The 26,871-nt window shown below is 46.7% G+C and overlaps 1 long non-coding RNA gene and 2 pseudogenes across 1 annotated transcript; 2 read left to right on the top strand and 1 right to left on the bottom strand.

Moving 5' to 3' along the window:
- The first annotated feature begins 256 nt into the window (after positions 1 to 256).
- Positions 257 to 375, top strand: LOC146061896 (5S ribosomal RNA; annotated as a pseudogene).
- Positions 376 to 14,706: 14,331 nt separating this feature from the next.
- LOC146059466 (uncharacterized) lies at positions 14,707 to 16,248 on the top strand. Its single transcript, XR_014470245.1, has 2 exons — positions 14,707 to 14,827; positions 15,973 to 16,248. It is a non-coding gene; the product is annotated as an uncharacterized LOC146059466 (long non-coding RNA).
- Positions 16,249 to 26,439: 10,191 nt separating this feature from the next.
- Positions 26,440 to 26,558, bottom strand: LOC146061788 (5S ribosomal RNA; annotated as a pseudogene).
- Between the last annotated feature and the right edge of the window lie 313 nt (positions 26,559 to 26,871).

Raw genomic sequence — 26,871 nt, 5'->3', positions numbered from 1 at the left:
TATCGCATGATCCTCTGACTCTCATCAAATCATCCGATGCTAGCATGATATTTGACAGCAGAGATGAGGGTTCTGTTTGTTAGCACCTCCCATCACTAAACTATCCATTCTTCGTGGCTCTCTCATCCATCCAGCCAGCACAAGCACTCCTGCAATGCTACATGGGTAACAGGTCTGCCTTGCTCTGAACGGTTAGGACAGCAGAAGCTTACTTTGGCTCACCCTCAAAATTGACATCGGAAGTAACCAGCGAGGGCTATACAGCCATACTTCACTGGACCGCCTGTAATCCATCCGAACACAGAAGCTAAGCAGTGAGAGGCTGGATAAGTACCTATATGGGGGACCTATAGGGAATATCCAGTGCTGTATTCATCCACTGGGGCAGTACGCCTGTTAATACTGTTGAGGTGCAGCCACAACAAACTTGGACCCCCTCCTTCTCTTTTCCTCTCATGCCCCAACTGTCCATACCCATCTCTGCCGACACTGTGGTGGATATCGTAGTGGTGGTGCGCAGTGACCTATGCCCTGTCCGATTGCCGATACCGTATATTATATATAAAAATTGGTACTAGGCAACACTCTACCGAAACATTTTCGCTCTTGTTGAATTATCTTTATTCTTGATATTGTCATAATAAGTGGCGGGAGTCCATCACGTATGGTGCTCTCCGATAATCACATAAATGGTGTGTGGATATAGTTATATGAACCTATTTTATTAATTAAGCTTTCAATTAAAAGTTACGTTTTATTGTTACATCATCTGTACATCCATTTAACTGTATATTATATCAAGTGTGCCCCAAAAACCTTGTTGGTTCTTCTTTAGTCTTCTTCTATAGACTACCTCCATTCTCAGCTTCCCTACTGGTACAGGTCCATTTGCTGCCAAGTCCTTTCCCCGTGGTCCTCTCTACGCGTTTCTCCTCCCTTTCAAGATCAGCGGCTTCCTCAGGAGTATTGGATCCAATACTCCTGAGGAAGCCGCTGATCTTGAAAGGCGGAGAAACGCGTAGAGAGGACCACGGGGAAAGGACTTGGCAGCAAATGGACCTGTACCAGTAGGGAAGCCCCAGAAATACCGCAATCAAATTTGGACTGCACCAGCGGTGGGAGCTCACCTCTGTGGATCAGGAGCCTGTCCCCTCATTCCAAACAGCAAGTAAATTCTGTTTTGCAAAGCAGCATCTAACCACTATGTGCACTTAAAGTGGGGACTGTATCTATACTAACAAACGTTAATAACAACTTATCAAGCCCTAAGACTAACCATCTGGATGATTGCATGCATAAACTAACCTGCTAAATACTAGTATCCAAGGGGAATTGTTTATCATTTATGTATGTATGGCCTGTCCATGTTGCTGGCCACAACACAATTTTTATGAAATTTTAAAATAAATATACAATTTATTCTGCACAAGCGCTGCTTGAAATCTTTGTTTTCTTTGCTTGTTGTCTTTTTAAGGGGTTGGTAATCCCCCTTATCTAAGCAGCTGCAGTGCAGAATAATCAGCAAACAGCGCTCATACCTGTGCTATATTGTTTTGAAAAGAAAACGATGAACTGACAAAAATACGCAATGACGTCCTCCTGAAGATGGAGATTTGAGCCTCCGCCTGTGCACAGCACGTTATACAGTCTTGTGTCTGTGTGTTTTTAAATGTCAATAAATAATAATTAGATCCTTTTAATTTATTGCTAATGTTGTTCCTCTCAATACCTGAGACCATAATGTAAGTATCGAAAATGACTGTAAGTTTACTGATTGGTCACAAACATGCCCATGTCACGTATAGAAGTAGCACATCATATCCCTGTAGATTGTAAGCTTGTTGTGAGCATGGCGGTGATTCTGGTTCATTCGCTATTTAGGGAGTTCGGCTCCGTCCCTATGCTTTTGGGACGGCACCTGCGCATGGGTCTATAATGCACATGTGCAGCTCCCCTTTGCGAATGGCTTCGGAGATTTGCATAGTCACCAAGCCGTCCGCAAGCATCGGGGCCGGCAACGCCCAGCGTCCCCATTAAAACGCTGGACGTTGCCATGAGTACACGGGTGGGACGATGTCTACCGGCCCCGTCTTCGTCCCGGCGCTTGCAAATACAAGTCAGTTTCTATTGACTTTTATTTGTGACGGCAGGAGAAGTCATTCGATGGTCGGCAATACCGTTAAATGATTACTCCTGCAGCCGAGGCATGTGAGGGGATTGTGTTGTCGTTACTCATCCCCCTCATGTGTTAACGAGAAGCGGCGGGCAGGCGTTCGGACAGTGCTTGGTAATCTGCCATCTTCGCAATTTACGGAGACAGCCTGAATCGGCCCCATGGCCTGCTTACTGTTCTGCCTGTTTAATAATAACCAGGTGTGGTGAATGTAGAGCACAGGTGTTAGAAACCAATGGGTGTCCCAAAAATGTTGAGGTCCAAAATACAACCCACACTAAGCATTTGGTTTCATGTTGTTTTTTGACCCACCCATTGGGTCCAAATCCCCCATCCCATCATAAATCTGCCGCGACCCCACCATCATAAACTATCCATGCAGGATTTTAAAAAATGTAATACGCCAAAGTAATGTTCCCGTAATGTTGCACTAGCACTTCCGCCTAGGACCCAGCACATGGCTTTAGGGGGCATCCTGCCCTAGGATGGTCAGAAAAGAGCTGGTATCGCTAGGGCAATGGTGTCCAGCAGAAAAAGAAGCCCCCTTCCATAAACTTGACAAAAAAACAAGAAGAAAAGAGGGAGCCTGAAGCAAGTGACTAGTCGCTTACAGACAATGGGGGAGATGTTTCAAGCATAGGGTCCAGATGTACTAAGTTTGAAAGTAATAAAATGGAGAGTGATAAACTACCTGCCAATCAACACCTAACTGCTATGTCACAGAGATGAGAAAGTAGTGTCAGATACCTGAGTATCTGGCACTTTAAGAAGCGCAATCCTGCCCAGAAAAAATTAAATGTCCTTGCAGTTTCAAAGGTATATAAATCAATTTATTAAAAGCATATATAGTGGAATCAATCCACACAGATGATATAACAATAATTAATTGTGCACAATGTAACATACAGACAGGACAAACAACATAAAACATACAATAAAAGCTGGACTTGCTGGGATTGCCGTTGCTAGATAGTGATAAAGTCACTCAATTTGGATAAGAGGCTTTTAAACTTCTTAATAGAGGCAGTGATACATTCTCATAATTACCAGTCCTGCGTGAACTTAAGCGCTTTTGATGTGGTGAATAACCTTAGGTCAGTCTCTCCAAATGGTATTACCAGAGATGTACTCCGGAAAAAGCTGTGTTGGGACCTTCTCCTGCTGGACCAGCCAGCTGGGTGGTTAGTTTGTAATCCACAGATGATTTGCGCTTGCAGAGTGTAAAAGGACCGGCAGATGATAGGGCTCAAAAACGCGTTTCTCCGCCTGCTCGTGAAGTCGGCGGCTTCCTCAGTCTGAGCCCTCTGATGAGAACTTAGCTATTTTATAGTAGCGCCGTTCGCGCCATTCATTTCACCCGCATTTCCGGGTTGCGCACCAAGCCTCGTTTCTGTTCACATATATTTATAGGTTCCCGCGGCCATTTTTATTTTTCTGTGTGTCAAGCCTCATTTTCACTATGGGAGCACCATGAATGGTGTCCCCATGTTTACTGCATCGTAAGCCTCATTTGCATAGCCCGAAAACGGGCTAACTTCATTTCTGACGATAGTAGTAATCCATATGCCCAAGAGAAATTCATCATGCCTCATTGTGTTATTCATTTATATCAGCCTCATTTCTTTATTTATTTATTTCATTCCTTAATGCCAGCATTTAATCTTATGAGTATAGAATGACTCGCAATCCTTAAGGGGACATACACACATATAACACAAAAATCATAATATTACTATGTCACAGGTTGTGTTTAGAAAATTACAGTTAGGAGCTGATTGGTTGGTGGTTTATTACTCTATTATATCACTTTTCAAGGCTTAGTACATCATTGCCCTTGGAGAGAGATAAAGTGAACTGTGATAAGGTGCCATTGAGCTTCGAACTGCCATGTTACAGGCTGTTTTTTTTTAAAAAAAAACAACAGCTAGAAGCTGATTGGTTGGTACTTTGTCTCCAATTATTTGAAGTGACTGTAAGTTCTCTGATTGGTCAGAGCATGATCTCTCTTGGTGATTGACCAGATGTAGGCTACTCTGAGTATACAATGACTGTTGCCCAGTGGAAAATCATTGGGTGGTGAGCCTGTTACGATGGGTTTTGGACATATATGCTCGCCTGTGAATGTAAGTGCAGCCGTACACATCTATACACACAGCGTGTACATTGATTCTCAAGGCAGGATGAATGCTGACCATGAGAATTTGCGGCAGAGCGGTTAAGTCTGAATTACCCGCAATGAGAGTGTGTGGGTACCAGGCCTAAAGCCTAACTCAGCCACCAATGTGTGCGTACCAGGCCTAAAGCCTAACTCAGCCACCAGTGTGTGGATACCAGGCCTAAAGCCTAACTCAGACACTAGTGTGTGGGTACCTGGCCTAAAGCCTAACTCAGCCACCAGTGTGTGGGAACCAGGCCTAAAGCCTAACTCAGCCACCAGTGTGAGGGTACCAGGCCTAAAGACTAAATCAGCCACCAGTGTGTGGGAACCAGGCCTAAAGCCTAACTCTGACACCAGTGTGTGGGTACCAGGCCTAAAGCCTAACTCTGACACCAGTGTATATGTACCAGGCCTATAGTATAACTCAAACATCAGTGTGTGGGTATCAGGCTTAGAATCTAACTCAGACACCAGTGTGTGGATTCCAGGCCTAAAGTCTAACTTAGACACCAGTGTGTAGGTACCAGGCCTAATGCCTAACTCAGGTACTAGAGTGCGGGCACCAGGTTTAATGTCTAATGCTAAGTAAACACTGTGCGATATACTGCCCAATCTTGTGTTTCCTGACGGATCACATTGATCTCATAGACAATAAAATATATCACAGGGGGGCAGATGTATTAAGCTTTAACAAGAGATAAATGCAAAGGTGATCAGGAGAGATAAACATCCAGCCAATCACCTGCTAACTGCCATGTTACAGGCTGTGTTTGAAAAAAGTCAGCTGATTGGCTGGACATTTATCTCTCCTTATCACCCTTGCATTTATCTCTTGTTAAGGCTTAATACATCTGCCCCAGGGACACAAGCAAGTTACCACGTGTGTGGATACCAGACGGCACATGCACGGCAGCATGACGGAGGCACAGAATGATGCGAGGAGACTGAAGTAACAGATGGTGCAACTGATTTTTCAGACTCCTTGGATCACTGACAGAGAGAACTCATCAGCCTAAAGGTCAGCAACAAGGAGTGGCGAACCACATGCTGAGAATATCAGGACCTGCACCATACCTCCCAACTTGTGTCTGTTAAAAGTTGGGAACTTCTGGGCCATTGGTGCAGCCAGTCTGAAAAGGGGTGGAGTGATCTGGGGTGAAGGGGCTAGGCGTAGCGCTACAACCTCTCATTTTCATTTCTTTTGGGGGAAGCCCCCAGCACTCTCCCTGCACTAAAGAGATGTCATGCTTTGTGGTGATCTCCGGTTCCCCCCAACTGCCCCACCCCCCAACCATGGGAAAACTGTTACCTGCACGAGGGACAGTTTACAATTAGCGGACTGTCCCACTGTAATCGGGACACCACCACATGAAGGGGACAGCACAATTCCATATGAAGATAATGTGGAAGACCCGGTCCAGGTTTTAGAGAAGCAGTAGGGAAACAGGGTTGGGTTGATTAGCATTCCGGCACCTTTCTTCAGGGTGCTAGCCGGGACGCCGGTATTATGAATAACTGTGCCCCCCACCCAGCTTTAAGGTGCCCATACACTAGTAAGATTTATCTTCAGATCTGGCTGGTTGGAACAAAAACATGGTTATGGATGAGTGACAGTTTGTCAGTTTTCCAGCATTTCCAAGCAAATGTCAACTGTCATTTGCTGTTATCTATAACCATGTTTTTGTTCCAACCAGACAGATCTGCAGATAAATCTGCGTGTGTATGGCCACCTTTAGTCATGGGATATATTTTGCCAAACTATTTTGTTTCAAGGTCCCTCATAAAACCGGTTTTGGTCCTTGAAACTTATCTCCCATGTCCCATCTGCAATCTGTGCTGTATGCCCTGATAAGAGCCGGTCACCAGGTGAAAATGAGGACACGTCTGTAGCCAGGTGTCCCCCAACCACGGACCCTGAGAAGCTGGTAAATCATTACACAGCAGTGTCTGGGGGGGGAGTAGTGGTATCAGTACCGGTTACTGCGGATCTGACAGATTATTGCCACGTACTGAGAGACATGTGCCACTCACTGATCAGCAGCAGCTAGATAGCGGCCTGACAGGCTGGTTAATCAGCACCCAACCAATATTATCTATATATATGTAGGACTAGGACATTCCAACACTGTGATGAAGTCATTCAGAGCCTGCGATGGGAAACTGCAGAATATTGTCACTGTGTCAGAGAATGACATCACAGAATAGAGTGCGGATTGGCTATCGGGCACTAGTATAAGAATGGTCACCTGACTGTACAAGTATCATTAGTGAATGTGAGTGATTGAAACCAATTAATTTGGGTCAGAATTGGGGCCCCTGTCCTATAATGGGGGGGGGGTGTTTGCGCACTTGTATTTGCAAACACGCAGAGACCCTGAAAGTAAACAGCTTCGGCAAGTTTCACACCCGCCGAACCAACTCCAGGTGTGTTGATGCCTGCGTGGGGTGGGCGGCTAAAGTCACATGACGTCAACACCCGCCTCGAATTCTGCGATCTGTTGCCATCTGAAAAGTAATTATTGACTTACTGTATAGAGAGAAGGCTGCAGAAAGCTATCGATGGTCAGCGACCATCGAATGACTTCTCCTCATTATGGAACACATCCCCTCTCATTCTATCGTCAGGATTCCGGCGCCAGGGGGGGGGCTGGTGGACGATCTACCTGGTGGATTTTACCTGTTCGCTAGACTGAGAACATATGCAGCCTAGTGAACAGGCCTGAATCACCCCCTTAGTTTATAGTAGAAAGTAAATTTTGCCAACATTTAAAGCCAAATATTTGGGTACCTTCTAGTAACATGAGAGACCGTGGACCTGATTCGGACGCGATTGCTCATCTGTAAAGTTGCAGATGACTGCATGTAGACAGAAAGAAACCCCGCCCCGCCCTCGCTATCCACCCGGAAATTTATACGCAATTCATGACCCATCGAATGATTGTCCCAGCCTGTGCAAATGTCTGACCCGACCACTACTCTGCGACAGAGACCAATGCCACAAGACGTTGACCGCTGCAAAAGATCCACATGGGAACGGTAAATGCAATTTATTTGCGTCAATGAATCATTTTAACCACATATAAGCCACGTTCCTGGAAACCGGACTGCCCGTTGTCTCACTCCGCAACCGCTGCGCTTGACACGGATTAAGAGTCCCAATCATAGTCCACGTGGATGTGAAACGTTAAAATGATTAAAAACACAAACAAAAATTGATGTCGACCATTTGTGTCATTGTCAAGTTGACCTTTGAACCTATGAACCTTTTATTTGTTCCTGTTGACCGTATAGGGTCAACCGTTCACCCGGAAACCTTATCCAAGTTCCTTTGGGCGCAATGTTCCAGTATTTGCTTACTACAATCCCCCGCACCATTCCCCTATGTTTGTGCAGATGATTACCCAGCGCTGTGCACCAAACAAGGGATCTGGAAAACATGCACTGCTAGTGGTCCCTGAGGACTGGATCTAGGAAACACTAGTTTATAAAACCACAGTGCCGGCTCTGAGTCGGACACAAGAACCGGAAACGGACATCGGCTGTGCACACACACACGTGCATAACCTGATAACATGATGTACACGTGTGCTGACAAACACACGTGTATCTCGCCGAGGTTTCAAAATCTGCTACCATAAGCCCTGAGGTTATGCAGGACTGGGGGCGGGAGATGTATTATATGGGCAACGTCATCTGTGGCTGTAAAAATCTGTAGCTGCAGGTGTCAGAGCAGTCAGCCATTGCCCTGTATATCAGCGTATATTCCTGCAGACGGATTCAGTATTGAATCCCGGCGGTCGGGATCCCGGCGTTCAGAATCCCGACGCCGGAATCCCGACAGCCGAAATGCCGACAAGGGGGGGACGTGGATCGCCCCCCCTTGCGGGCTCGCTGCGCTCGCCACGCAGCGGGCCTGGTGCCTCGCTACGCTCGGCACACTAATTTATTCTCCCTCCAGGGGTGTCGTGGACACCCACGGAGGGAGAAAGTGTCGCCATTTCGGCGGTCGGGATTCCGGCATCGGGATTCTGAACGCCGGGATCGTAACTGCATCCCCTGCAGACAGCAGCACCGATAATAGCAGCAGTTACTTGGTCACTAAGGGATCTACCATTTCCTCCGCTTTCTTGTGACCTATAGGATCCAGCTTCAACCCAAGCACTGTCTGACCAGACCACGTATGAGTTGTGGTCACATGACAGGTCCGACTGCTGGGCCACTGGGTGAAATCATTGGATTTGAAACTCAATGGGCTCTTTCATATCATGACAGAATACAGCAGACCGCTCATGTTAATCTGAAATGATTGTAACTTTCAATGACAGAATTAAAGTGTACGTACAGAAATATATATGTGTGTGTATCACAAAAATCTAAACCATGGGTCCTCAAACTGCGGCCCTCCAGATGTTGTGAAACTACAAATCCCAGCATGCCTTGCCACAGTTTTAATACTCCCTTATAGCAAAACTGTGACAAGGCATGCTGGGATTTGTAGTTTCACAACATCTGGAGGGCTGCAGTTTGAGGACCCATGATATAAACTATGGCAGTACAAATTTGTTTGGAAAATGGGCAAAACCATGCTGCACTGCAGGTGGGGTAGATGTTACATGTGCAGAGAGAGTTAGATTTGTGAAAGTTATTTTGTTTCTGTGCAGGGTAAATACTGGCTGCATTATTTTTACACTGCCATTTAGATTTCAGTTTCAACACACCCCACCCAAATGTAACTCTCGTTCTGCACATGTTACATCTGCCCCCCCCCCCCTGTAGTGCACACGGTTTTGCTCTTTTTCCAAACAAATTTGTACTGCAATCAGATCAGAATAAGGGCCTATATCCGGAATATTCTCTTTTGCACAATTTTTCTTAGCATCCGCTGTGATTCAGAACGGACGGGCTGTTCAATTCAGAGCAGTCGCTCAGAAAGCTCCTGCTCATCTCCCGCATGTGTGGCTGCGGGAAGATGAGCAGGGCGAGCGACTGCGGACGCCGCAGACCCGCCGCACCCCGCGCCGCAGAACCCGCCGCTGCCACCCCTGCCCTGACCCCCCTCCCCCACCAGCAGTAGCACCCATCCACATCGCCACCCCCACCTCTCCTCTCGGCGGCAGCGCGGCGGAAATGTAAAAAAAAAAAAAATTAAATTTCAAAATGGCCGCGGCCAGCCAATCACGGCTCGCCGCGTCATTGCCCCGCCCCCTAGGGCTGGCTATATTAGCCAGCTCGAGACGGGGTAGGAGCAGTCAGTCCGACGGCGGAGAAGGAGAGAAGAGCTCCTGAAGTCCTGGGAGGCGCGGCCAATGCAAAAGAGCTTAAAAGGCCGCCGCCCCCAGGTGAAGAACACAGATGAAGAGGCAGAAGCCCTGGGAGGCGGCAGCCATGCAAAAGAGCTTAGGCGGCTGCCGCCCCCAGGTGAAGATGCCGCAGAAGCCCTGGGGGGCTGAGCTCCCCTGGGTGAAAAAAGAAGAATCAGATTAATAATATATTTTAAAACCAGTGTTTGTGTGTTTTATTTTAATATTTCCTTTACAGGGGGGCTATAGGTACCGGCGGGCCTTTAATGCCCCACATGCTGGTACCTGTGGTTCTCCCAAGTACCAGCATGTGGGGCAGGCTTGCTGGGACCTGTAGTCCTACTGTAAAAGACAATATTACTGTTAAAACAAGCTATCAACCCTGCACCCACCGCCCAGGGGTGCAGGGGATAGCCCCGGGCTGCAGCCCAGGCCTGGGGTGCCCTGGAGAGGGGGGACCCCCTTATTTGGGGGGTCCCCACCTCCCCAAAAACTCCCGGCCTGGGCTGACTAGTTAGGGTGGGTAATGCTTTGGCCACGGGACACCATCAAGCGTGTCCCCTGGCTATGGCATTACACCCCCTGCTAGTGGAGCCCGGTGCTGGTCTCCAAAAATACCCCTATTCATTTTGTCCCCCGTATTTTGGAAACCAGGGCCAGCCCAAGAGCCTGGTGCTGGTCCCCAAAATCCGGGGGACCCCACGCACTTTGTCCTCTGGATTTTGGGAACCAGGACCACTCAAAAAGTCCGGGGCTGGTCATGTCTGGGGGGGGGACCCCATGCCATTTTTTTATTTTACAAAATGATTGTCTGTATGACAGGATGAGACGCTGGACCCCGGACTTGGTAAGTATTTTTTTTTATGTCCGTTCCCACTGTACCACCAATGTTTAAAAGTTTGCATATGGGGGGGTCGGTCGGTGAAGGGGGAACCACTAGCCACCAATGATTAACTTATTTTTTTGGGGGTGGGGGGGGCAATATTAGGGGGAGGTGAAAGAATACTTATTAAAGTACAGTGCAGTGTTTCACTTTCTGTGACAGATTTGAAATCTCCCGTGCTGAATCTCCCAATTTGAATCTCTGACATAAATCTCTCTGTATGTGGCTCATTGTCTGAATTGAGCCACAAGAGTGAAATCTCTTGTGCTGAATCTCCCGTTATGTATCTCTGGCACACATCTCTGCGTATGTAGGGCCCATATGACAGATTCAGAACGGCGGGTGCGCGCATGTAAATCGCTGTGTGGGCTATATACACAGCGATTTACATGCATCTTCAGGCATTTTCTGAGCGATTTGTTAGAATCGCTCAGAAAATGCCTGAATATCGTGCTGTATGTGGGGGCCTTTACTTTGCTGAGTGAAGGAGTAAAACTGTTTCTATGTAACTAGAACCCAGCAGGAATAAATACACAGATAGTGCTGGGGGTAGAGAACTTTCCCAGCTCCGTGCGTTGCCCGTGATCTGTCACTGGTGATACGGGAGGCTGATACGTCACTGATAGCATCTAATGGTGACTGCCGGACCTTTCATCTCTGTGATCAGAAGCCGGAGCACCTTTTTCCCAGCAGTTTCTTGTATCACACTGCAAGAATAAGTGTCACCTACCCGAGAGTGATTATTAGGAGCAAGTTACAAGGGGAAAAGCACAAACTTCATAATGGAAAGAACCAATTCCCATTCCCATGTAAACAGTTTCCTTGTTTGCAGACTTCTGAGCACGGATCTGGGAGTTCCAGGTCTAATACTCTCTCACCGATTGGGAGTCTGGCACCCTGTTTTCAATGTTCCGGCACCGATTTACTGCTGCCGGGATACTGACCGGTATCGTCTTCACCGCCAGGATGCTGACCCCATCCCGCACCATAATATGAAAATATCACAAGAAAGATGGCTGCTGACAGACAGTATAGGGTGGGAGGCTCCATTGTACATGGGTCCCACAGCCGCTAATACACCTCTGGCTGCACACAACATACAAATGTCGCAGTGCATGCTAGCAATGGACATTTGGTGCGGTGCCAGTGGTTATTGCCATGATTTACCCCAAAATGACCTCTCTCACGTGTCGGTGGGAGAGAGGACTACACCCCCGGATGAGCAGACGTGCCAAGGTGACCATTGCATAGTCTAGATTCATACACTGTAATGCCATACTCCTAAGGTCGCTCAATACATAACACCGGTAAATACTCACACCCTTATGAATGATTTATTTCCCAATAGTTGCCGGTTTCACATCCTCATAATATAAAAAAGTCAAAACTAGAAAAGTTCCATAAATACTCTTAGATAGAGTAAATGATAACACATTATGGGGCATCACTGGGCCTGTGAGAACTGGTTCCTCAAGCCCTGGTCGGTAAGGTAGAACATCCGATTGACCTCACTGATCGGGACGTCCAGCAGGGCCGGGACGGAATCCTCATCAGAATCTTTATGCTGCTGATTTTTTGCATAGGAGTCTGTGGGGAGATTGTGGATAAGATAAATGGTCTCATGCGATGTGTACACGTGTCTGACAGTTACATTCGCTCGGCACACACATAAAGGCCCCCATACACTAATGAGATGATCCGGTAACTCCCCCGCGGCACGATCGTATGGGCTCCTTTGGCATATGATTTATCTCACGCCATCCCCATTCATCACTATGGGATACGACAAATCCTTGTGGCAGCCGTGTCAATCTCCGGATCCGATGCGCACAGTGCCACATCGGAATTAAGAGACATACAATCCGATGCGTTAAAATCATGTGAGTAGGGCCTACATCGCACTAGTGTAAAAGGTGCCCACACATTAGAAAGATCTGCGTTCATAAGATGTGCGCATAAATTAGCCTTAAAATCTTTTGCCCGTCCTGGACAAAAGATTTCAGGCAAGCGCACATCTTTACCAAATAGTTCTCTTAAGATCCCGTGTGTGTTCCTATGGATCTTTTGCTAAATCTTCTGATCTTTCGTTCAGCTAAAGATCCACGGGAGCACGCATCGGCCCAAAATCGGCCGATTTTCGATAAACATCGGACGATTTATCGGAAATCGGCCAAAAAATCGTTCTAGTGTGTGGGCACCTTAAGGGGCTTAAGACTACTTAGAACACAAAAATACTATTTCTAAAATGTTATTTTAGTCATTATGAGGAACATTTAATAAAGTGTCAAACCCTCCATGGAAAGACAGGAACATTTATGGGAACACACTTGTTGGCGTGAATACATTACAGCACCTTTTACACCTTTTGCACCAGTATGAAACCTTGCACCGCTATTGCAATCTAAGTGTGATCTCATTGCAGAAGGCAGACGCACTGCTCCGGGTCACAGTGTCTGAGTGTCACGTCACTCAGCTGTCACGCTAATGGTTATGATACACCTGCGTTGCCTTGGCCGCGCCTGTCGCTGTCACTTAAACTGCGATTGCATCCATTAGGGTGAAGATCGCACTTCGACACTCGTACACTGTGGTGGACGCTGAGCATGCGCAGTCCGAAAATTGCCTATGTGCGATATTCGTACTTCTGCGTTCAAAACTCAATTAGCGCCAATATACAAGTTGCTATTTGTGACACTATGTAAGAAGTAAAATTACCTGTGACCGTGTGTATGGAATCCAGGGGCGCTGTGCTCATCATGTTTATACCGAATAGGAAGATATAGGCAATGCCTAACATGACCAGAAGGTATACAGGGATGGCCACAGCCCAGTACCTAGGAAACACATGGGAAATGATCAGGAGACAAGACCACTCCAAGCCTGGCTGCCTGGTATCTGACTCTTCTGAATTATCTGCTCTTGCTAAATCAGGCGTAGGCAACCTGTCTCCAGCTGCTGTGAAACTACAAATCCCAGCATGCATTGCAACAGTTTTAGTATTCCCTAATAGCAAAACTGTGGCAAGGCATGTTGGGACTTGTAGTTTCACAACAGGTTACCATACACTACTGCGACTTCTCGCAGCAATGTATGGCCGGCCGTGCAGCAGGTCCCACCTCCGACTCCGATACGTGCATCGGATTGGCCACAACCCAATTTATCTGCGAATAACAGCCAAATCGGACTAGTGTATGGCCACCTAGTGTAAGGCATGTCTTGAATGATGTACTTGATCTGTATTACAACTATAATAATAATTCCAGATTTACATGATACTACTCAAGTAACTCCCCCCCCACCTCCATTATAACGTGTGTGGTATGGAAGACCTACAGCAATTATATAGACAATTATTAGGTCGACCACATATGGTGGACATGCATTCGGCCGACATTGCTAAAAGGTTGACATGGAAAATGTAGACAGTGGAAAGGGTGGATAGGTACAAAAAGTTGACGGAGTCAGAAGGTCTACACAATTTTGAATTAAACACCTTGTCTATTGGCCTTTTAAACATGTTGACTTACTGCATGTTGACCACACATATATATATATATATATATATATATATATATATATATATATATATATATATATATATGCTGTATTGTCTGCCTCATAACTACATACATACATACGTGTACACAACTTACTTCTGGGGCCAGTAAGTCAGTCCTAACGAATGTAACGTTCCGGGAGAGTCGGCAACCATGGTATAATGGAGGGGGAGGAGTTACTTGAGTAGTATCCTGTAAATCTGGATCTATGGAATTATTATTATAGTTGTAATACAGATCAAGTACATCAGTCAAGACCTTCCTTACACTAGGTGGCCATACACTAGTCCGATTTGGCTGTTATTCGCAGATAGATTGGGTTGTGGCCAATCCGATGCACGTATCGGAGTCGGAGGTGGGACCTGCTGCACGGCCGGCCATACATTGCTACGAGAAGTCGCAGTAGTGTATGGTAACCTGTTGTGAAACTACAAGTCCCAACATGCCTTGCCACAGTTTTGCTATTAGGGAATACTAAAACTGTTGCAATGCATGCTGGGATTTGTAGTTTCACAGCAGCTGGAGACAGGTTGCCTACGCCTGGTTTAGCAAGAGCAGATAATTCAGAAGAGTTAGATACCAGGCAGCCAGGCTTGGAGTGATCTTGTCTCCTGATAATTTCCCATGTGTTTCCTAGGTACTGGGCTGTGGCCATCCCTGTATACCTTCTGGTCATGTTAGGCATTGCCTATATCTTCCTATTCGGTATAAACATGATGAGCACAGCGCCCCTGGATTCCATACACACGGTCACAGGTAATTTTACTCCTTACATAGTGTCACAAATAGCAACTTGTATATTGGCGCTAATTGAGTTTTGAACGCAGAAGTTCGAATATCGCACATAGGCAATTTTCGCACTGCGCATGCTCAGCGTCCACCACAGTGTACGAGTGTCGAAGTGCGATCTCCACCCTAATGGATGCAATCGCAGTTTAAGTGACAGCGACAGGCGCGGCCAAGGCAACGCAGGTGTATCATAACCATTAACGGGACAGCTGAGTGACGTGACACTCAGACACTGTGACCCGGAGCAGTGCGTCTGCCTTCTGCAATGAGATCACGGTTAGATTGCAATAGCGGTGCAAGGTTTCATACTGGTGCAAAGTAAAAGAGCTGTAATGTATTCACGCCAACAAGTGTGTTCCCATAAATGTTCCTGTCTTTCCATGGAGGGTTTGACACTTTATTAAATGTTCCTCATAATGACTAAAATAAAATTTAGAAATAGTATTTTTGTGTTATAAGTAGTCTTAAGCCCCTTAAGGTGCCCACACACTAGAACGATTTTTTGTCCGATTTTCCGATAAATCGTCCGATGTTTATCGAAAATCGGCCGATTTCAGTCCGATGTGCGCTCCCGTGGATCTTTTGCTAAATCTTCTGATCTTACGTGCTGCATGAAAGATCAGAAGATTTAACAAAAGATCCATAGGAACGCACACGGGATCTTAAGAAAAATCTTTGGTAAAGATGTACGCTTGCCTGAAATCTTTTGTCCAGGTCGGGCAAAAGATTTTAAGGCCAATTTATGCGCACATCTTATGAACGCAGATCTTTCTAGTGTGTGGGCACCTTTTACACTAGTGCGATGTAGGCCCTACTCACATGATTTTAACGCATCGGATTGTATGTCTCTTAATTCCGATGTGGCGCTGTGCGCATCGGATCCGGAGATTGACACAGCTGCCACAAGGATTTGTTGTATCCCATAGTGATGAATGGGGATGGCGTGAGATAATTCATATGCAAAAGGAGCCCATACGATCGTGCCGCGGGGGAGTTACCGGATCATCGCATTAGTGTATGGGGGCCTTTAGGTGTGTGCCGACCGAATGTAACTGTCAGACATGTGTACACATCCCATGAGACCATTTATCTTATCCACAATCTCCCCACAGACTCCTATGCGAAAAATCAGCAGCATAAAGATTCCGATGAGGATTCCGTCCCGGCCCTGCTGGACGTCCCGATCAGTGAGGTCAATCGGATGTTCTACCTTACCGACCAGGACTTGAGGAACCAGTTCTCACAGGCCCAGTGATGCCCCATAATGTGTTATCATTTACTCTATCTAAAAGTATTTATGGAACTTTTCTAGTTTTGACTTTTTTTTTATTATGAGGATGTGAAACCGGCTCCTATTGGGAAATTAATCATTCATAAGGGTGTGAGTATTTACCGGTGTTATGTATTGAGCGATCTTAGGAGTATGGCATTACAGTGTATGAATCTAGACTACGCAATGGTCACCTTGGCACGTCTGCTCATCCGGGGGTGTAGTCCTCTCTCCCACCGACACGTGAGAGAGGTCATTTTGGGGTAAATCATGGCAATAACCACTGGCACCGCACCAAATGTCCATTGCTAGCATGCACTGCGACATTTGTATGTTGTGTGCAGCCAGAGGTGTATTAGCGGCTGTGGGACCCATGTACAATGGAGCCTCCCACCCTATACTGCCTGTCAGCAGCCATCTTTCTTGTGATATTTTCTTATTATGGTGCGGGATGGGGTCAGCATCCTGGCGGTGAAGACGATACCGGTCAGTATGCCGGCAGCAGTAGATCGGTGCCGGAACATTGAAAACAGGGTGCCTGCTGGAATCTCTGCAGCCAGACTCCCAATCGGTGAGAGAGTATTAGACCTGGAACTCCCAGATCCGTGCTCAGAAGTCTGCAAACAAGGAAACTGTTTACATAGGAATTGGTTCTTTCCATTATGAAGTTTGTGCTTTTCCCCTTGTAACTTGCTCCTAATAATCACTCTCGGGTAGGTGACACTTATTCTTGCAGTGTGATACAAGAAACTGCTGGGAAAAAGGTGCTCAGACTTCTGATCACAGAGATGAAAGGTCCGGCAGTCACCATTAGATGCTATCAGTGACGTATCAGCCTCCCGTATCACCAGTGACCGATCACGGGCAACGCACGGTGCTGGGAAAGTTCTCTACCCCCCAGCACTATCTGTGTATTTATTCCTGCTGGGTTCTAGTTACATAGAAACCGTTTTACTCCTTCACTCAGCAAAGTCACAGCGGATGCTAAGAAAAATTGTGCAAAAGAGAATATTCTGGATATAGGCCCTTATTCTGATCTGATTGCAGTACAAATTTGTTTGGAAAAAGAGCAAAACCGTGTGCACTGCAGGGGGGGGGGCAGATGTAACATGTGCAGAACGAGAGTTAAATTTGGGTGGGGTGTGTTGAAACTGAAATCTAAATTGCAGTGTAAAAATAATGCAGCCAGTATTTACCCTGCACAGAAACAAAATAACTCGCACAAATCTAACTCTCTCTGCACATGTTACATCTGCCCCACCTGCAGTGCACATGGTTTTGCCCATTTTCCAAACAAATTTGTACTGCCATAGTTTATATCATGGGTCCTCAAACTGCAGCCCTCCAGATGCTGTGAAACTACAAATCCCAGCATGCCTTGCCACAGTTTTGCTATAAGGGAGTATTAAAACTGTGGCAAGGCATGCTGGGATTTGTAGTTTCACAACATCTGGAGGGCCGCAGTTTGAGGACCCATGGTTTAGATTTTTGTGACACACAAACATATTTCTGTACGTACGCTTTAATTATGTCATTGAAAGTTACAATCATTTCAGATTAACATGAGATGTCTGCTGTATTCTGTCATGATATTGAAAGAGCCCATTGAGTTTCAAATCCAACAATTTCACCCAGTGGCCCAGCAGTCGGACCTGTCATGTGACCACAACTCATACATGGTCTGGTCAGACAGTGCTTGGGTTGAAGCTGGATCCTATAGGTCACAAGAAATCAGAGGAAATGGTAGATCCCATAGTGACCAAGTAACTGCTGCTATTATCTTTGCTGCTGTCTGCAGGAATATACGCTGATATACAGGGCAATGGCTGACCGCTCTGACACCTGCAGCTACAGATTTTTACAGCCACAGATGACGTTGCCCATATAATACATCTCCCGCGCCCAGTCCTGCATAACCTCAGGGCTTATGGTAGCAGATTTTGAAACCTCGGCGAGATACACCTGTGTTTGTCAGCACACGTGTACATCATGTTATCCGGTTATACACGTGTGTGTGCACAGCCGATGTCCGTTTCCGGTTCTTGTGTCCGACTCAGAGCCGGCACTGTGGTTTTATAAACTAGTGTTTCCCAGATCCAGTACTCAGGGACCTCTAGCAGTGCATGTTTTCCAGATCCCTTGTTTGGTTCACAGCGCTGGGTAATCATCTGCACAAATATAGGGGAATGGTGCGGGGGATTGTAGCAAGCAAATACTGGAATATTGCGCCCAAAGGAACTTAGATAAGGTTTCCGGATGAACGGTTGACCCTATACGGTCAACAGGAACAAATAAAAGGTCGATAGGTTCAAACGGTCAACTTGACAATGACGCATATGGTCGACATCAATTTTTGTTTGTGTTTTTAATCATTTTAACGTTTCACATCCACGTGGACTATGATTGGGACTCTTAATCCGTGTCAAGCGCAGCGGTTGCGGAGTGAGACAACGGGCAGTCCCGTTTCCACGAACGTGGCTTATATGTGGTTAAAATGATTCATTGACACAAATAAATTGAATTGACCGTTCCCATGTGGATCTTTTGCAGCTGTCAACGTCTTGTGGCATTGGTCTCTGTCGCAGAGTTGTGGTCGGGTCAGACATTTGCACAGGCTGGGACAATCATTCGATGGGTCATGAATTGCGCATAGATTTCCGGGTGGATAGCGAGGGCGGGGCGGGGTTTCTTTCTCTCTACGTGCAGTCATCTGCAACTTTACAGATGAGCAATCGCGTCCGAATCAGGTCCACGGTCTCTCATGTTACTAGGAGGTACCCAAATATTTGGCTTTAAATGTTGGCAAAATTCACTTTCTACTATAAACTAAGGGGGTGATTCAGGCCTGTTCACTAGGCTGCATATGTTCTCAGTCTAGCGAACAGGTAAAATCCACCAGGTTAGATTGTCCACCCCCCCCCCCCCCCGACGCCGGAATCCTGACGATAGAATGAGAGGGGATGTGTTCCATAATGAGGAGAAGTCATTCGATGGTCGCTGACCATCGATAGCTTTCTGCAGCCTTCTCTCTATACAGTAAGTCAATAATTACTTTTCAGATGGCAACAGGTCGCAGAATTCGAGGCGGGTGTTGACGTCATGTGACTTTAGCCGCCCACCCCACGCAGGCATCAACACACCTGGAGCAAATGGTTCGGCGGGTGTGAAACTTGCCGAAGCTGTTTGCTCTCAGGGTCTCTGCGTGTTTGCAAATACACGTGCGCAAACACCCCCCCCCCCCCCATTATAGGACAGGGGCCCCAATTCTGACCCAAATTAATTGGTTTCAATCACTCACATTCACTAATGATACTTGTACAGTCAGGTGACCATTCTTATACTAGTGCCCGATAGCCAATCCGCACTCTATTCTGTGATGTCATTCTCTGACACAGCGACAATATTCTGCAGTTTCCCATCGCAGGCTCTGAATGACTTCATCACAGTGTTGGAATGTCCTAGTCCTACATATATATAGATAATAGGGGTTGGGTGCTGATTAACCAGCCTGTCAGGCCGCTATCTAGCTGCTACTGATCAGTGAGTGGCACATGTCTCTCAGTACGTGGCAATAATCTGTCAGATCCGCAGTAACCGGTACTGATACCACTACTCCCCCCCCAGACACTGCTGTGTAATGATTTACCAGCTTCTCAGGGTCCGTGGTTGGGGGACACCTGGCTACAGACGTGTCCTCATTTTCACCTGGTGACCGGCTCTTATCAGGGCATACAGCACAGATTGCAGATGGGACATGGGAGATAAGTTTCAAGGACCAAAACCGGTTTTATGAGGGACCTTGAAACAAAATAGTTTGGCAAAATATATCCCATGACTAAAGCTGGGTGTGGGGCGCAGTTATTCATAATACCGCCGCCGGCGTCCCGACTAGCACCCTGAAGAAAGGTGCCGGAATGCTAATCAACCCAACCCTGATCACATCAGTTTCCCTACTGCTTCTCTAAAACCTGGACCGGGTCTTCCACATTATCTTCATATGGAATTGTGCTGTCCCCTTCATGTGGTGGTGTCCCGATTACAGTGGGACAGTCCCGCTAATTGTAAACTGTCCCCCGTGCAGGTAACAGTTTTCCCATGGTTGGTGGGGGGGGTCAGTTGGGGGGAACCGGAGATCTGGGGGCTTCCCCCAAAATAAATGAAAATGAGAGGTTGTAGCGCTACGCCTTGCCCCTTCACCCCAGATCACTCCCACTTTGGGTGAAGCTCCACCCCTTTTCAGACTTGCTGCACCAATGGCCCAGCAGTTCCCAACTTTTAACAGACACAAGTTGGGAGGTATGGTGCAGGTCCTGATCATCTCAGCATGTGGTTCGCCACTCCTTGTTGCTGACCTTTAGGCTGATGAGTTCTCTCTGTCAGTGATCCAAGGAGTCTTAAAAATCAGTTGCACCATCTGTTACTTCAGTCTCCTCGCATCATTCTGTGCCTCCGTCATGCTGCCGTGCATGTGCCGTCTGGTATCCACACACGTGGTAACTTGCTTGTGTCCCTGGGGCAGATGTATTAAGCCTTAACAAGAGATAAATGCAAGGGTGATAAGGAGAGATAAATGTCCAGCCAATCAGCTGACTTTTTTCAAACACAGCCTGTAACATGGCAGTTAGCAGGTGATTGGCTGGATGTTTATCTCTCCTGATCACCTTTGCATTTATCTCTTGTTAAAGCTTAATACATCTGCCCCCCTGTGATATATTTTATTGTCTATGAGATCAATGCGATCCGTCAGGAAACACAAGATTGGGCAGTAAATCGCACAGTGTTTACTTAGCATTAGACATTAAACCTGGTGTCCGCACTCTAGTACCTGAGTTAGGCATTAGGCCTGGTACCTACACACTGGTGTCTGAGTTAGATTCTAAGCCTGATACCCACACACTGATGTTTGAGTTATACTATAGGCCTGGTACATATACACTGGTGTCAGAGTTAGGCTTTAGGCCTGGTACCCACACACTGGTGTCAGAGTTAGGCTTTAGGCCTGGTTCCCACACACTGGTGGCTGAGTTAGGCTTTAGGCCTGGTACCCTCACACTGGTGGCTGAGTTAGGCTTTAGGCCTGGTTCCCACACACTGGTGGCTGAGTTAGGCTTTAGGCCAGGTACCCACACACTAGTGTCTGAGTTAGGCTTTAGGCCTGGTATCCACACACTGGTGGCTGAGTTAGGCTTTAGGCCTGGTACGCACACATTGGTGGCTGAGTTAGGCTTTAGGCCTGGTACCTTCACACTGGTGTCTAAGTTAGACTTTAGGCCTGGAATCCACACACTGGTGTCTGAGTTAGATTCTAAGCCTGATACCCACACACTGATGTTTGAGTTATACTATAGGCCTGGTACATATACACTGGTGTCAGAGTTAGGCTTTAGGCCTGGTACCCACACACTGGTGTCAGAGTTAGGCTTTAGGCCTGGTTCCCACACACTGGTGGCTGAGTTAGGCTTTAGGCCTGGTACCCTCACACTGGTGGCTGAGTTAGGCTTTAGGCCTGGTTCCCACACACTGGTGGCTGAGTTAGGCTTTAGGCCTGGTACCCACACACTAGTGTCTGAGTTAGGCTTTAGGCCTGGTATCCACACACTGGTGGCTGAGTTAGGCTTTAGGCCTGGTACCCACACACTAGTGTCTGAGTTAGGCTTTAGGCCTGGTATCCACACACTGGTGGCTGAGTTAGGCTTTAGGCCTGGTACGCACACATTGGTGGCTGAGTTAGGCTTTAGGCCTGGTACCCACACACTCTCATTGCGGGTAATTCAGACTTAACCGCTCTGCCGCAAATTCTCATGGTCAGCATTCATCCTGCCTTGAGAATCAATGTACACGCTGTGTGTATAGATGTGTACGGCTGCACTTACATTCACAGGCGAGCATATATGTCCAAAACCCATCGTAACAGGCTCACCACCCAATGATTTTCCACTGGGCAACAGTCATTGTATACTCAGAGTAGCCTACATCTGGTCAATCACCAAGAGAGATCATGCTCTGACCAATCAGAGAACTTACAGTCACTTCAAATAATTGGAGACAAAGTACCAACCAATCAGCTTCTAGCTGTTGTTTTTTAAAAAAAAAAACAGCCTGTAACATGGCAGTTCGAAGCTCAATGGCACCTTATCTCAGTTCACTTTATCTCTCTCCAAGGGCAATGATGTACTAAGCCTTGAAAAGTGATATAATAGAGTAATAAACCACCAACCAATCAGCTCCTAACTGTAATTTTCTAAACACAACCTGTGACATAGTAATATTATGATTTTTGTGTTATATGTGTGTATGTCCCCTTAAGGATTGCGAGTCATTCTATACTCATAAGATTAAATGCTGGCATTAAGGAATGAAATAAATAAATAAAGAAATGAGGCTGATATAAATGAATAACACAATGAGGCATGATGAATTTCTCTTGGGCATATGGATTACTACTATCGTCAGAAATGAAGTTAGCCCGTTTTCGGGCTATGCAAATGAGGCTTACGATGCAGTAAACATGGGGACACCATTCATGGTGCTCCCATAGTGAAAATGAGGCTTGACACACAGAAAAATAAAAATGGCCGCGGGAACCTATAAATATATGTGAACAGAAACGAGGCTTGGTGCGCAACCCGGAAATGCGGGTGTAATGAATGGCGCGAACGGCGCTACTATAAAATAGCTAAGTTCTCATCAGAGGGCTCAGACTGAGGAAGCCGCCGACTTCACGAGCAGGCGGAGAAACGCGTTTTTGAGCCCTATCATCTGCCGGTCCTTTTACACTCTGCAAGCGCAAATCATCTGTGGATTACAAACTAACCACCCAGCTGGCTGGTCCAGCAGGAGAAGGTCCCAACACAGCTTTTTCCGGAGTACATCTCTGGTAATACCATTTGGAGAGACTGACCTAAGGTTATTCACCACATCAAAAGCGCTTAAGTTCACGCAGGACTGGTAATTATGAGAATGTATCACTGCCTCTATTAAGAAGTTTAAAAGCCTCTTATCCATTCCAAATTGAGTGACTTTATCACTATCTAGCAACGGCAATCCCAGCAAGTCCAGCTTTTATTGTATGTTTTATGTTGTTTGTCCTGTCTGTATGTTACATTGTGCACAATTAATTATTGTTATATCATCTGTGTGGATTGATTCCACTATATATGCTTTTAATAAATTGATTTATATACCTTTGAAACTGCAAGGACATTTAATTTTTTCTGGGCAGGATTGCGCTTCTTAAAGTGCCAGATACTCAGGTATCTGACACTACTTTCTCATCTCTGTGACATAGCAGTTAGGTGTTGATTGGAAGGTAGTTTATCACTCTCTATTTTATTACTTTCAAACTTAGTACATCTGGACCCTATGCTTGAAACATCTCCCCCATTGTCTGTAAGCGACTAGTCACTTGCTTCAGGCTCCCTCTTTTCTTCTTGTTTTTTTGTCAAGTTTATGGAAGGGGGCTTCTTTTTCTGCTGGACACCATTGCCCTAGCGATACCAGCTCTTTTCTGACCATCCTAGGGCAGGATGCCCCCTATGCTATAAATGCCACCAGATCCTGCTGGAAAAGCCATGTGCTGGGTCCTAGGCGGAAGTGCTAGTGCAACATTACGGGAACATTACTTTGGCGTATTACATTTGTAAAAATCCTGCATGGATAGTTTATGATGGTGGGGTTGCGGCAGATTTATGATGGGATGGGGGATTTGGACCCAATGGGTGGGTCAAAAAACAACATGAAACCAAATGCTTAGTGTGGGTTGTATTTTGGACCTCAACATTTTTGGGACACCCATTGGTTTCTAACACCTGTGCTCTACATTCACCACACCTGGTTATTATTAAACAGGCAGAACAGTAAGCAGGCCATGGGGCCGATTCAGGCTGTCTCCGTAAATTGCGAAGATGGCAGATTACCAAGCACTGTCCGAACGCCTGCCCGCCGCTTCTCGTTAACACATGAGGGGGATGAGTAACGACAACACAATCCCCTCACATGCCTCGGCTGCAGGAGTAATCATTTAACGGTATTGCCGACCATCGAATGACTTCTCCTGCCGTCACAAATAAAAGTCAATAGAAACTGACTTGTATTTGCAAGCGCCGGGACGAAGACGGGGCCGGTAGACATCGTCCCACCCGTGTACTCATGGCAACGTCCAGCGTTTTAATGGGGGCGCTGGGCGTTGCCGGCCCCGATGCTTGCGGACGGCTTGGTGACTATGCAAATCTCCGAAGCCATTCGCAAAGGGGAGCTGCACATGTGCATTATAGACCCATGCGCAGGTGCCGTCCCAAAAGCATAGGGACGGAGCCGAACTCCCTAAATAGCGAATGAACCAGAATCACCGCCATGCTCACAACAAGCTTACAATCTACAGGGATATGATGTGCTACTTCTATACGTGACATGGGCATGTTTGTGACCAATCAGTAAACTTACAGTCATTTTCGATACTTACATTATGGTCTCAGGTATTGAGAGGAACAACATTAGCAATAAATTAAAAGGATCTAATTATTATTTATTGACATTTAAAAACACACAGACACAAGACTGTATAACGTGCTGTGCACAGGCGGAGGCTCAAATCTCCATCTTCAGGAGGACGTCATTGTGTATTTTTGTCAGTTCATCGTTTTCTTTTCAAAACAATATAGCACAGGTATGAGCGCTGTTTGCTGATTATTCTGCACTGCAGCTGCTTAGATAAGGGGGATTACCAACCCCTTAAAAAGACAACAAGCAAAGAAAACAAAGATTTCAAGCAGCGCTTGTGCAGAATAAATTGTATATTTATTTTAAAATTTCATAAAAATTGTGTTGTGGCCAGCAACATGGACAGGACATACATACATAAATGACAAACAATTCCCCTTGGATACTAGTATTTAGCAGGTTAGTTTATGCATGCAATCATCCAGATGGTTAGTCTTAGGGCTTGATAAGTTGTTATTAACGTTTGTTAGTATAGATACAGTCCCCACTTTAAGTGCACATAGTGGTTAGATGCTGCTTTGCAAAACAGAATTTACTTGCTGCAGTGGCGTAACTAAAACTTTTGCGCCCCCCCGCCGGGACAATTTCACCGCCCCCCCCCCCCCGGACAATTTTGCAGCGCTCCCCCCCCCCCCCTCTTAAAAGACCCCCCCGGGAGCTGGCAGGGGGGTCCGTGCGGCGCGGAAGTACCTGTATTAAAGGAGAGCATGGAGGTCCCTGCGCCGACTAGTATGATGCTGCCGGTGTCCCTGCAGTGAAGTGGAAATAACGCGCTATCTGATAGCGCGTTATTTCCACTTCACTGCAGGGACCCCGGCAGCATCATACTCAGCGCCGCAGGCGCAGGGACCTCCAGGCTCTCCCTTAAACAGGTACCTCCGCGCCGCACAGACCCCCCTGCCAGCTCCCGCTGCACCCACATGCAGTGGGGAGCTGGCGGAGATCCACCAGCGCCCGCAGCCCCCCGGCGCCTCCCCGCCACCGCGGGGGCTGCGGCCTAATTGTTACGCCACTGACTTGCTGTTTGGAATGAGGGGACAGGCTCCTGATCCACAGAGGTGAGCTCCCACCGCTGGTGCAGTCCAAATTTGATTGCGGTATTTCTGGGGCTTCCTTACTGGTACAGGTCCATTTGCTGCCAAGTCCTTTCCCCGTGGTCCTCTCTACGCGTTTCTCCGCCTTTCAAGATCAGCGGCTTCCTCAGGAGTATTGGATCCAATACTCCTGAGGAAGCCGCTGATCTTGAAAGGGAGGAGAAACGCGTAGAGAGGACCACGGGGAAAGGACTTGGCAGCAAATGGACCTGTACCAGTAGGGAAGCTGAGAATGGAGGTAGTCTATAGAAGAAGACTAAAGAAGAACCAACAAGGTTTTTGGGGCACACTTGATATAATATACAGTTAAATGGATGTACAGATGATGTAACAATAAAACGTAACTTTTAATTGAAAGCTTAATTAATAAAATAGGTTCATATAACTATATCCACACACCATTTATGTGATTATCGGAGAGCACCATACGTGATGGACTCCCGCCACTTATTATGACAATATCAAGAATAAAGATAATTCAACAAGAGCGAAAATGTTTCGGTAGAGTGTTGCCTAGTACCAATTTTTATATATAATATACGGTATCGGCAATCGGACAGGGCATAGGTCACTGCGCACCACCACTACGATATCCACCACAGTGTCGGCAGAGATGGGTATGGACAGTTGGGGCATGAGAGGAAAAGAGAAGGAGGGGGTCCAAGTTTGTTGTGGCTGCACCTCAACAGTATTAACAGGCGTACTGCCCCAGTGGATGAATACAGCACTGGATATTCCCTATAGGTCCCCCATATAGGTACTTATCCAGCCTCTCACTGCTTAGCTTCTGTGTTCGGATGGATTACAGGCGGTCCAGTGTAGTATGGCTGTATGGCCCTCGCTGGTTAATTCCGATGTCAATTTTGAGGGTGAGCCAAAGTAAGCTTCTGCTGTCCTAACCGTTCAGAGCAAGGCAGACCTGTTACCCATGTAGCATTGCAGGAGTGTCTGGTGGGTCCCAGGGTCAAGGCTGGTGCGCACAACGAGTCCTTGTTGGAGGCTCAGGCGGTCACGATGTCTCAGCAGTTTGACCAGTTCGGGGTCGGCCTTGACCCTCTGCGCCTTGGTGAGTCGCTTCTGTTGATGGAGAAGATCTTTCAGGCCTTTGATCACCGAACTCCCTTCCTGTATCTGCTCCCAATCGAATC

Source organism: Crinia signifera, chromosome 2 (assembly GCF_055691185.1).
Source record: "Crinia signifera chromosome 2, ASM5569118v1, whole genome shotgun sequence".
Taxonomy (NCBI): domain Eukaryota; kingdom Metazoa; phylum Chordata; class Amphibia; order Anura; family Myobatrachidae; genus Crinia; species Crinia signifera.
Note: the sequence above shows the minus strand (reverse complement) of the source record. Positions and strands in the feature narration are given on the sequence as shown.